The sequence below is a fragment of the Psammomys obesus genome, unplaced genomic scaffold (genome assembly GCF_907164565.1).
Source record: "Psammomys obesus unplaced genomic scaffold, mPsaObe1.curated_primary_1811, whole genome shotgun sequence".
In the NCBI taxonomy this organism is placed as follows: domain Eukaryota; kingdom Metazoa; phylum Chordata; class Mammalia; order Rodentia; family Muridae; genus Psammomys; species Psammomys obesus.
In genome coordinates, this window is record NW_026596057.1 from 17,276,403 (window position 1) to 17,289,349 (window position 12,947).

Consider the following 12,947-nt stretch of genomic DNA (forward strand, 5'->3'; position numbering starts at 1 on the left):
GAAGGGAGAGACACTGAGTTTCAGGGGTTTTGAGACAGTGTGAAGGAGAGCTTTTGAGACGTCAGCTGAGGAGGAAGGTCAGCTGAGTGCTTTCTCTGCCTTTCTGAGCTAGCAGGCTTTCACCCCAGCATCTGGTTCCTGAGTCTTTATTGGTAAAATCGAACATGAATTTTTGGAGAACAGATCTACATATTTTCTGATGATTCTCAACATTTAATCAGTTAGATGGAAGAGGCTCTGAGTGTTCACTGTTAATTGCTGCATTTAGTCTTTGGAGACTAGCAGCAGTTTGCAGTAGCATGCCTTGAAAGTTCAGAGGAGCAGCATGAGAGCCTGAGTCCCAGCAGTCTCCCAAGCCATTTCTCAGGATGGGTTAGAATATGATACAGTAGCAACCAGTGATTTCATATAACAAATGGTTGCATTGCTTTCATCACATGTCCCTAGGCAATGTGCATATACTCACATTGCACATTGGCCAGGAATCCTTTCTGTGGGAATCCACTGCAGACAAAACCTTCTCCTGGAATGTATCTGTTCCAGTGACCAGAAGAGAAAAGTGCTGACGTATCACAAGCCGAAGTTTAATTCTGCTATCATTGCAGCCTACCAAAGCAAGTTAGATGGCTGGCTGTGATCATCTTAACTGAAGGGAGGTAAATTCTAGGACTGGGACTAGAGACTTGTAGGTATGGGTTAGAGAGGAGAGATAGCAGCAAGGTGTGTTTAATAACTGGCAGGCTGTGGAAACCAGAGCTGGCATCGCATGGGTGAAGTGGTGCCATTGGAAGGAGTAAAGGCACTAAGATCCACTCAAGTGGAAAACAGGCTGCTTGAGGCAAATGCAGAGGAAAGGCAAGTCAGGGCAACAGCCTTTGCCTGCTCTGCTCAAGTTCTGTCCCTTGTGAATTAGGACCCTTTGGTCCCTGGGTAATTTCTTGTTATGCATCATGGGCTGTTACATACTGTTTGTTATTCCGAGCTGTGCTTCCTAAGAATGAAGAAGGAAAGCTGCATTGCAGGAGAGCAGTAGACTGTTTCTAAAGGAACCTGGTTACTGTGAATGCACAGATGGTTTTGGCTGTGTGAGGAACCTGCTACCTCTCTTCTAAGGTAGATAATGGTCTATGCGTCACTGTGAACCCAAGAGCTTTGCAGACCCGTTGGCATGGGGTGGGGAAAGACTTGGAGGCAGGTATCACTTTTCTCATCAGCCAAGTTGGCATCAGCAGAATGGAACAATTTCCTTGAGTGCCCTCTCCTCACCCAGGCTACTCCCAGTCCCCAACAAGGGCGTTCAGATCTGGGTTTCTCTAAGCCATTTCTCTTGGGCTCCTACAAAATACTTGGTTTTGTTTCTTAACTCCACGGGTATGGGGGGAGTTTTCAGGCCACTTGGCCCCTTCTCTGTCATATAGATAAATAGATAGTTTTTTCAGGTAGATGTTCTCCACTGGTACCACAGTTCGTGGGCCAAGAGCCTAATAACCGTTCTCTGTGGAGGTGTTGCCCACCATGGAGGCAGCAGCAGGAGGGGTGGGGCAGGGGCTGATGCTGGCTGGAGTCCTTTCATACGTCCTCATTTTTCCTGCCATGTCTGTTGTTTCTCTTCTGGACCAGGAAGTTGCTCAGATCAGGTTAGGGTGATGGGGTGTCTGCTCAACGACCTGTTCAAGGCTCTAACTCTTCTGTTTTTGCTCTCTTTCCCTCCTTTTTTTTTTCCTTCCAGTTTCATCTTGGGAGGGGGGTATAGGGAAATTGACTTTGGCTAATTTTTGCTCTATTTTCTTTCCAAACAATATTTTTTGCCAAGATTTCAGAGTTTGAAAATCAAAAGCCAAGAAATACCTTTGTTCTGTAGTATAACCTACCCCATAAGGCAGTGTGCCAAAAACTGGTGCACGAGAGAAAGGTCACAGGTATCAGGAATCACCAGAAAGGGAAAACATCAGTTAATACCTCAAAATATTATCCTGCAGTGTTTGCACACAGAAGGTGTTAATTACACTGACATGCATATTTATTTTTACAAGAACTGTTTAATCTTCAGAGTATACATTCTCTCTCATCTAACATGCAAGATTCTACCCGATGGTACTCAACGCAGAGTAAGCATGCAGAAACTGCTATTTTATTGCATTCAAAAGTTCATACGTTTACTACTTCTCACCCAGTTTCACCCCTGCTTTCAAAGGACAGTGCAAGGACCTATCTCTTCTTTCTGTTTTGCATTAAAAAAACAAAACAAAACAAAAAACCCCATGTTCCTTGAGCCATGAGCAAGAGAGATCATAACCCAGGCTATTTTCCTTTGTAAACATGCTTATGCTGTGAGAACCCAGCGCCTGGGAGTTTTAAGAGACCTTTTAAAAAGCAAAACAAATATACAAATTATGTGTGCCTGATAAGCTCACTATTTGATTAACTCATCCCTTCCTGTGATGAAACTTGCACTCATTTACCCAGCAATTTGGGGTGGTGAAGACACCAGGATAGTGCTAGATTTAGAAATTACTTAGGAATAGTAATCCCTCTTACACAATTACAAAGTTATGGTGGTGGCACTTCTGTGGACCACAGATGGGGTTGCGGAGGCTTTGAAAATTGCTTTGAGAAATCGGTCAAGTAAGACTATTGGGCAGTTTTGCTCCTGTAAATAAAATCACATAGGTTTGCTTTTTCTAGGTTGAAGGCTGTCAGTCATTTAGATGCAAATAAATATTACTCACCTCCTTTGACTTCTGAAGGGCTTGGTGCAGGTGCCTTATAGTTGTAAATTTGGTAAGTGGTGGTGAAGGGTCTTGTAGCACACATCTCTTCTCACCATCACTTCTGCCACCTCTTTCTACCTGCACACATGTTTACTTTAAAAAAAAATACTCCCAGTTTTCTGTGGAGACCATGCTTCCCTGTAGCTCAAAAGCTGAGGAAGCTTGAAAGGCAGCTGGGTTTCAGACCATCCAGCATGAGGCAGACAGTGAGAGAACCTCCCGAGCCTCAGTTTCTCATCTGTAAATGCAGGACATGCTGCCCATTCCAGAGTGGTTTTTCTTCACACAATGAAATGGTTGCTGAGGAGAAGTACTGCTATATGATAAATACTTATGTTTCCATCTCCAAGAGCTTCCTGTTTACATAGAAATTGCCCCCTTTGGAGGGAATACATAGCTGAATGCAAACCAGGTCTCCAAAGAATGGAATGAATCTAGCTGTGAACTAGGGTAGGGCATGGGATGCCTCCATAAATCTCGTGCTGCTGCTGTGACTTGAGGCTGGGTAATTTACAATGGAAATGTGTTCATTGTGCATTGGTCTTGAGCCTGGGAGGTCCAAGATAAGCTAATGCCATTCTTGACACATCATTTCATGGTGGAAGACACAGGAACAAGAGAGACCAAGAAGTATCGAAATACCCTTCCTATTCTAGCCATGAATATTGCTCTTTCTTTAAGGTCTCATCTCCTAATACCATCACATTGGCATGAATTTGTGCATGGTCTTTAGAGTGGACAGGGCAGATCACAGCAAGGTACAGGTAAAGGACATCAAAGATGCTTTGCCCCAAGAAGGTTTTTCTCAAGCCTTTGTGGCTGTAATTACTGCTGCTGCCATTGTCTCTTGACTGTGATACAAAACTGTGTAGTCCTGTAGTAGAGAAGCTTCAAAATTCAGCTGATGGTCTAAGAGCAACAGTTAGAAAAATGGATGTGTGCATGGCATCAGAGACATTTCCATTGCAGGAAGGCTGTCCTGCAGCAATTTGTTGGGACTGAAATCAACTGGGCTCAACTAGCCTGGCCTAGCACAAAAGCACATTGATAACACCTCTTACAATGAGAAGGTGACATGTTCAAGTACTGGGACCTGGCATGGAGCCTTCTGCACTTGATGGGATTTGACCCTCTACTTGAAGAAATAACTAGGTTACAACAAATGAAGTACTAACTAGCAACTGGCATTTGTGTGTTCTAATACAGTAAGAGATTGAGAGACTTTGTTCTGTGTCCTCAGAACTTAGAATAGTGCCTAACTCACAGCAGGTGTTACGTAAGTATTTCTGAAAGGAAATTTTTTAAAATGATTATATAAAACAAAATCGCATTGTAAAACTGCCATGGAGAAAGTGGAATGGTAGGGGATTCTTTGTTGTCAACTTGACTGCATCTAGAATTAGATAAAACCCAAAGTGGAGGGATACACCACTGAGGGGTTTTCGCTTGATTTGAAGTGGAACGATCTACCGCTAATCCACATATTTGAAGCAGAAGTACACCTTTAATCTGGATCTTGATGGAGAGAAGATACAGCCTTAAACTTTAGTGTGGGAAGACCCACCTCTTGTCCGGGCCACGTGCTTCCTACTAGAAGCCTGTATAAACACATGGAAGAAGGAAGCTTTTGCTTTTTGCCTGCTTCCTCTAGCCTCACTAGCAAGACCATTCCTTCACTGGCGTTAGAACCTACTTTTTTGGGATTTCTATGTATTTTGGAGACCAGCCTAGACATCCAGCCTCTTGCTGAGCCACTATTGGGTTCTTAGACCTTCCATTCACAGGCAGCCATTATTGACTTAGCTGGACCCCAGTCTGTAAGTCATCCTAATAAGCCCCCTTTCTATAAGTTCAAATACTCTAGTTCATTCTATAAGCTCTGTTACTCTAGAGAACACTGACTAAATACAGGGGTGGAATGTAATAGGGTTACAACAATAGTTTTGTTGGTTAGGAATGGCTTTCCTTTGCAGGAACCATTTGAGGGTGGGTGGTTCATAGAAATAACTGAAGGACTATGCTTTCAGTCAAAGAGAGGGCAAGTGAAATGCCCTGTGGTAAAATCACGAGAAGATCCGACATTCTGCATTTCTGAAAAATTCAAAGAGGTCCATGGAGCACTCTTTGAATAACTAGGGCTTTTGACTAGAATTTGACCTTGGGAGTCATAGCTGAAGTGAAGAGGTCAGGAACTGAGGGACAAGGTCAATGCATGATAAAAGGAGGGTGTGAAACTGCATATGAAGAATAGTCTATAAGAAGTCTGAAAATGAGGGATATTAAAATATTATTCATGGTTTTTTTCCTTCAGTGAGACCAAATGTCAGGTGACTTAGTGTTCCTTTTTGATTGCCTCAAAATTTATTCCATGCACATTGATCACTTTTACATTTAGACTGAGATATTTTTGATAAATTATTTAAAACCAGGAAATACTTTAATTAATACACTGAGTTTCAAGTCTTTTCTTCTTTCTTGTTTCCATTAATTAATTTATTTAATCACTTTACAGCCTGATCACAGCCCCCTCCCTTCCCTTCTCCCAGTCCGACCCACATGCCACCCACTTCCCCTCCCTTAGTCCTCAGAGAAGAGGAGCCCTCCCTCAAGGGTACAAACCCACCTGGTACATCACATCACAGCAAGACCAATCGCATCCCCTCCCACTGAGACCAGACAATGCAAGGGGAAAAGGATTGAAAAGCAGGCAACAGAGTCAGAGACAGCCCCTACTCCCATTGTTAGGGGACCCACATGATGACCAAGCTGCACATCTGCTACATATGTGTCTAGCCATGCATGCTTTTTGGTTGGTGGTTCAGTCTCTGTGAGCCCCCATTGGCCTAAGTTTACTCTGTAGGTCTTTTTGGGCGTCCTTGATCTAGCTCCCTCAATCCTTCCTCCCAATCTTCCACAAGACTCCCTGAGCTTGGCTTATTGTTTGGCTATTGGTCTCTGCACCTGTTTCCATCGGCTTCTGGATGGAGCATCTCAGAAAACAGTTATGCTAGGCTCCTGTCTGCAGTCATAGCAGAGTGTCATTAATATGTCAGGGGTTGGCTCTCTCCCAGGAGTGGGTCTCAGGTTGGGCCAGTCATTGGGTTGACAGTCCCTCAATCTCTGCTCCTTCTTTATCTCTAAACTTCTTGAAGGCAGGACCAATTTTGAGTCAAAGATTTTATGGGTGGGTTGTTGTCCCCTTCCCTTCACTGGAAGTCCTGCCTGGCTATAGGAGTGACCTCAGGCTCCATGTGCCCCATTGCTAGGAGTCTCAGAGATTTTAGTTTTACCCCCTGGTTCTCCTCACCCCCCACTCTCCCAATCTCTGATTTCCACCCTCGTTACTCTCCCCATCCCCTCTCCCACCCAGTTCCCTTCTTCCATGTACTTCAGATGTGTATTTTATTTCCCCTTCTGGGTGAGATTCAAACGTTCTCCCTGAGCCCTCCTTGTTATTTAGTTTCTTTGGATCTGTGGATTATAGTGTGGTTTCCTGTACTTTATGGCTAAGTGAATACATACCATGCATGTCTCCCTGGGTCTGGGTTGCCTCACTCGAGATGATATTTTCTACTTCCATCCATTTGCCTTCAAATTGCATGATGTTTTTTGTTTTTAATAGCTGTGTAGTACTCCACTGTGTAAATGTACCACATTTTCTTTTTCCATCCTTTGGTTGAGGGACATCTAGGTTGTTTCCAGGGTCTGGCTATTACAAATAAAGCTGCTGTGAACATAGTTGAGTAAGTGTTCTTGTGGCATGGTGGAGCATAACAGTTCTAACTAAAGTAATTATAGCCTCTTGTTAATTGGATAGGACTCATTAGGAAAAGCTTCATAGAGGCCATGCTTTCACACCCGTTCTTGATATTCAGGCAGGGGAAGTATTTGCTTGAGCTGTAAGTAGCCTCCCTTTTCTCTTTACACATCCTCGGATGAAGGCAGAGAGAATGTGAAGGCCATGGGTGTCTTATAATTGTCTATTGTGTAGCAAAATCCCCCAGTTTCGCAGCTTAAAGGAATATGGGAGTGAAAGGGTTAGACTAACTTTGTAACCTGTTTGTCTTCTAAAGCCTATAGTTTTGAGTTTTAGGTTTAGGTTAAGCTAAAGCCTCTTAGTACCTTTCCAGAGAATGGAAAAATGTGACCCTATCTATGAGGACAGACAGAAAAAAAGGCAAGCAAGCAATGACCTTCACTCAGCAAAAAGAAAAACTCCTGTCTTTGAGATAGCATTTCTTAGCAACAAACCTAGACTTCTTCTGAGTAGCTTTTGACCTCCAGCCAAAAGTCTGTAGCCCCTAATCTTCAAGGATGAGCTAACCACCCCCACCTTCAATTGCAGCTGCATCCACATTTGGCAGGACTGGCCAAGCTTGGGCACCTAAGACTAACCAATTATCTTACTTTATAGCTTCCTCGTCCAATCCTAGATTGCCAAGACTGCAATTTCAAATCTCCCGCAATTTTTCTTTTAAAAACCTAAAGGCCTTTGTCTCCGGGTGCCACTCTTTGCTGACCGGCAGGGGTGACCCCATTGCGCAATGGTTAATAAACCTCTTGCTTTTGCAACGAGTCTTGGTCTAGGGGAGTTTCTGGGAAGGGCGTGATCTTAAACTCCTGAGCTGTGAGACCCCAGGTCTTACAGGAGCAGTGTAAGAACATGGTTCTGACTTTGGGTTTTCTGTAGCGCTACAATAAAGACATTGGCTGAGGCTGTTCTCATCTGGTGGTCCAACTGGAGCAGGGGAATCCACTTCCGAGATGGCCCACGTGCATGGCTGTTGGCAGCTGAGTTCTATGGGTGCTTCCATAGGACAGCTTGAGTCTATTCAAGGCATGGCAGCTAACTTCACTCAGAGGGGGTGACAAGAGGGAAAAGAGTAAGGAGGAGCGAGGGAAGCAGAGAGAGGAGGAGAATAGGAGAGGTGGGGAGGGAAGGATTTCAGCCTGTTTTACTAATGTTAGATAGTGTGTCGTATACAGTGTGTGTTTTTCTTTTTCCTGACCACCAGTGTTCACTGGGTTGGGTTATGTCTTGCATGTTTTTTATTCTCAAGAAAAGGTAATGAATCAGGCCCTACCTGTTGGTCCCTCTCATTTCTAGAAGGTAGGTACAGGTATGTGGCATACTGTGACCCTTCACTTTTGTTGAACTCTAAAACAGTCACAATATGGCAGATAGAGTGTTCCTCTGGCAGTCGCGCCTGCAGTGTGGTAGTTTTCATACAATCTGCCTTTCTCTGTGGCAACTGCTCCAAGAAGCCGCCACATTATTTAAAGTAAAGCCCATATTTAAAAGCAGAACGGAATGTCAGCCATTCCTGAAGCTGTTCTGACTCTGGATGAAAACAAGTTTTTCTTGGTGTGGAGAGAACAGCAGGAGCACCTGCTGTTCTTGCAAAGGACCCAGGTTCTGTTCCCAGCACCCGCATGATAGCCTCCAACCATCTGTAATTCCAGCTCTAGTGGAGGAAGTTTTTATTTTCAGTGCTCAAAGTTAAATAAAAAGAAACACTGAATGGAAGGAAGAACCGAGTGGTGTGTGGGCGGGGAGACAGAAACAAGGGGGGATGTGTAGAGTGAAACAGTGATCCTGAGTGTTCCTTGTGGGGGTTACGGTACTTGCTACGCCTCTTCCTTTCCCCGATCTCTGTCAGAGCTACTACAGATTCTATATGTTACCGGGTCTGTATGCCACAGGGTCATATGCTATAGATCCTATATGCTACAGGTTCTATGTGCTACATATTCTATAGGCTCTAGGTTCTATATGCTCTAGGTAATGCTTCAGATTCTATTTGCTATAGAGTCTGTGTGGTGACAGTCTAGGACGTGGACTGTGATTGATGGCTCTCTCCTCACTAAGAATAGTTCACAATGTTCACACAAAGACTTACATGGGAGATGACCCAGTGGGCAAAAGCACTTGGTGTGCAAACATGAGGCTCTGAGTTCAAATCCCCAGAATTCATGTAAAAAGTCAGGCCTGGTCATGTGTGCTTGTAACCCTATGGATAGAGAAGGGAGCTCTGCTAAGGCTTGCTGGCTATCAGCCTAGCTTCTGGTTCAGCAAGAGTTGCCATCTCAAAGGAAAAAAGCAGCGACTGATAAGAAGAAGGTTAACCAATATCCTCTTCTGGCCTTCATGAGTGTGAGCATATAGGTAGGTGTCCATATATTTTTCCCTACACACATACATATGTACACATATACATACGTACTGTGTTAGTCAGGGTTCTGTGTTAGTCTGTGTTAGAATAGACTGAAAGAATGACTCTCTCTCTATATATATATATGAAAAGGTTATTTATTGGAGCGGTTTATAGACTGGTCTGGTAGTGCAACAAATGGTTGTCTATCAACGGAAAGTCCAAGAATCCAGTCATTGTTCAGTCCACAAGGCTAGATATTTCAACTGGTCTTCAGCATCCTGAAGAAGTCAGCTTTTTCTTCCATGTCCCTTATAGAGGCTGCCAACAGAAGGTGCAACCTAGATTAAATGTGGGTCTTCCCACTTCAAATGATGTAATTAAGAAAGATCCCTCACAGGTGCACCCAGCCACTTGAGTTTTAGTGGACTCTAGAGGTGTTCTCTTGGGAGACCAAAGTTTCAAAATGCGCTTAAAATGGGTGCACTTTTTTTGTGTGAATTAGAGCTACCGTGATTTGAATATGAACTGTCCTATCTTAGGATTTTATTGCTGTGAAGAGACACCATGACCTCAACAACTTTCATAAAGAAAAACATTTAATTGGGGCTGGCTTACGGCATCAGAGGTTTAGTTAATTATTGACATGATGAAAAAGATGGCAGCATTCAGGCAGACATGGTGCTGGAAAAGGAGCTAAGAGTTCTACATCTGTATCATCAGACAGCAGAAGTGAATGCCACAGAAGGCCTAGCTTGAGTGACACACTTCCTTCAAGAAGGGCATACCTCCTAATAGTGCCACTCCCTATGGGCCAAGCACTCAAACATGTGAGTCTGTGGGGACCATACCTACTCACACCACCTCATGTCCCCAGTTCAGGCTTTTGTTTCCCAGCAGGTGGTGATACTGTGGGATGGCACGGAGTCTGTAAGATTCAGGGTCTTGGTGGCAGTAGTAACTAATGGTAGGCCTTTGGAGGAAGAGCCTAGGCCCTGGTTTCAACTGGCTATGTCTGCTTGGTCCTCCCACACATTTCTGGTTGCTGTGGGCTGTAAGCCAATACAAACTGTGCCCACCTAAGTTGTTTATGTCAGGCGTTCTGTCGCAGCTATGAGAAAATGCAGCACCATTGTAGAGTTGATGTAAACCGAAGGCCACATACAAAGATGAATTCTCCTGCACCCATTTTATCTTTGCTGAAGAGACAGTCAATAGGCTCTCATTTCTGCTTCCATGTTGCCCAACTAGGGAGGAAGCAGACCCTTTCTGCTTAGGATATGTCCAGCTAGCCTCCTGCTCTGCTATTGCATCTCCAGGCATTCTCATCTGTTTGCTCTTCCCTTACAGCTGGTGAAGACTGGTGTGGGCATTTGGCAGGATTGGTGTTCTCACTAAAGGTCTCCATGTTTGCCCTAGTACTCCTGCCAGGCTATAGGGGCTCTGTGGGTTGGGGCCTGACTTGGTCCATCCCAACTGCTGTATGACACTGTGTATCTGATAGACAAAAGAGATTAATCTTGGCTTATAATTTTGGAGCCCTGGAAGTCCAAGACCCTCGTGTCAGAATCTCGTGAGCTTCTGATGAGTGTGTTTATGGAAAAGGAAAGGGTGTTTATGAAAAAGTATGCTTTCCAGTCTCACAAGAGTGAGAGCACATTGCCTTGAGAGGTAAATAAGACCTGAGAGAAAAGTATTTATTCCTCCAAAAGATTCCACCTCTCAGCACCCCCACAATCACAATGTTCTATAGTGTGAAAATTATATTTAAACCAGGGCAGGAGCCCAGCTTCGATGGAATGGGACAGTGGCTTCCCTTTTCATTGTTTGCTCTTCAGTAAGTATATGGCTCCCTTGGGAAATTTTTGGAGAGAGGTAGCTGAGATTTAGGACATGATTTAGATATTACTAATAGCTTTGTGTTACTGGTGTCTAAGCATCACAGTCATGTCTTACATGAGTCTTTCATAGGTGTTTTTCACTGTGCCTATTCAGGCCTCAGTACCCTCACATGCAGATCTTTAACTGGCAAAGCCATTCCCTAGCTCTAGCATCACTCTGGCTGACTAGATCCTTACTTTTAAAATCCAGCTTGAACCACTGTACACAGACCTTTACACCAGTCTCAACGTATATACACCTATGTATCTCTTGCTCTGTGGAGCAAAAAGACTGAAAGGGTTCAGGAGTGATGTGGGAGTGGCTTACATCCTGACCTGCCATTATCTTGTATGCCTTAGAGCAAGTTGTTTACCATCTGAGCTCTCCCTCTTTGTATGTGTACCCATGCCACATGCATTATATAGTATTATGGTCATGGAGGCTCAGAGACTATATGTGTTTTTTCTTTTTGTGGTTGTTACTTATGAAATAATATACATGACTTGCAGTATAAAGATACACAGGCATTCCAGCTATAATTATTACACTTCATGACAGCCATGGCTGCTAGCCTTTCCTTGCATCTAGGTCTAGGGAAATAACACAGTGGACACCCGGGTAGTAAATATTGTCCATCACAGCATTAAAACTTTAGACGACAATATGCTATCTCCATTGTCCCTTTCCCTTTCTGTTGGCTGCACGAAGAAGACAAGGAGATCCTAGAGGATGGTGAAACTGAAAGATGTGTGTGTCCCCAGGGTCCCTAGGCCAACACCCAGAAGACGGGAGCCCATCACTCAGCGATGCCTACATTTTGCAAGAAAGAATCAAACTGAATTTAAATTGGGTCTTGAAATTTTATTTATTGAAGCAGCTAGTGTTAATTACGTGGTAAATTCAGAAACTGGCCCTTTGACATAGGGTTAATGTGAAACACAAACACCTACAATGTGCCATGTTGGCTTAGCCATTGGATGGAGATGGCACAGACACTGAGATGAAAGGCTGGGGAATGGAGACCTGTGGAGGGGATGGGACAGCCTTGGGTGGATCTGTTGCTGGTGATAATTGAAAAGGCAAGACCAAGCTTTCAGCGCCAGAGAAGAGATCGGTTGTTAGCAAGGTGTAACAGATGTGCTCAGGCTGCAGAGATGAAAGGGACTACACAAATTTCAGAAACTTGATGCTGCGCAGGATTGAAAAAGCAAGCTGCTTTTTAAACTTCAGTCTTTAATTGCCACCAGCTTTGAGTAACAAGGGTTCATTGAGATATTTCCATCTAGTAGATAGCAGTCTGGCTTGTAGAGAGGTTATGAAATAGCCAGGCAATGATTTCTGTCTTCAAGCACTTTGTTATTTAATAATAATAATAAAAAAGAGTGCACTTGTACAGACAACTGCAGTGGATGAAGTTAATCGAAACATACACATTGCTGTAAAGAATGGAGAGACCACAACACTTCCCAAGAGTCCAGAGCAGGGGTTCTCAACAGGACTGTTCACCAAGACCTCAAACTAACAAACGATGCTCAGCCCTTCTCACACACGCACACTCATGTTTATCTTTTTGAAGTATCAAGGTTCAAATTTGGAGTTGTGGTTTTGTAGCATCAAGATGGTGCTTCGGGCCATCTGCCTCTCCTTATCCCTGCTCTTCACTGACTTACAAGTTGTTCAATGGATTGCAGTTCATTTATGTAAAGGGGGAAGGGGTCGTGTTGCAAGCAGCCTGTGTCACCTGCCCACAGTTATGAGATGTTCCAGAACACTGTTTTCTGACATAGCTTGTTTTTATTGTCTTTCTTTTTCTTTTTTTTTTTCAGAATGATAATTGTTTGGGCAAAACTTGAGAGCTTGCAGCTCTTTATTGTGTCGTGACAGCAGCCCAGAATCTTTGTATCTGGCTTTAATGGTCTCTTTGGCTATGCAAAGCATTTGTCTAAATATAGAAAAGGACAACACTATGGACGGGACTAGAATAAGATACAATTCACTTTCCAATCAATTCTCTTGCATCCTCCCTGGGTTCTGGCTACTGCTCTTCACTTGGTGCCAAGACTGGGCAGTGAAAAATGATAGTGAGTTGCAGAGCTGTTCAAGGTAAAACCAATCGCTGCAGGCTTTCTAAGGTCAAAGGGCC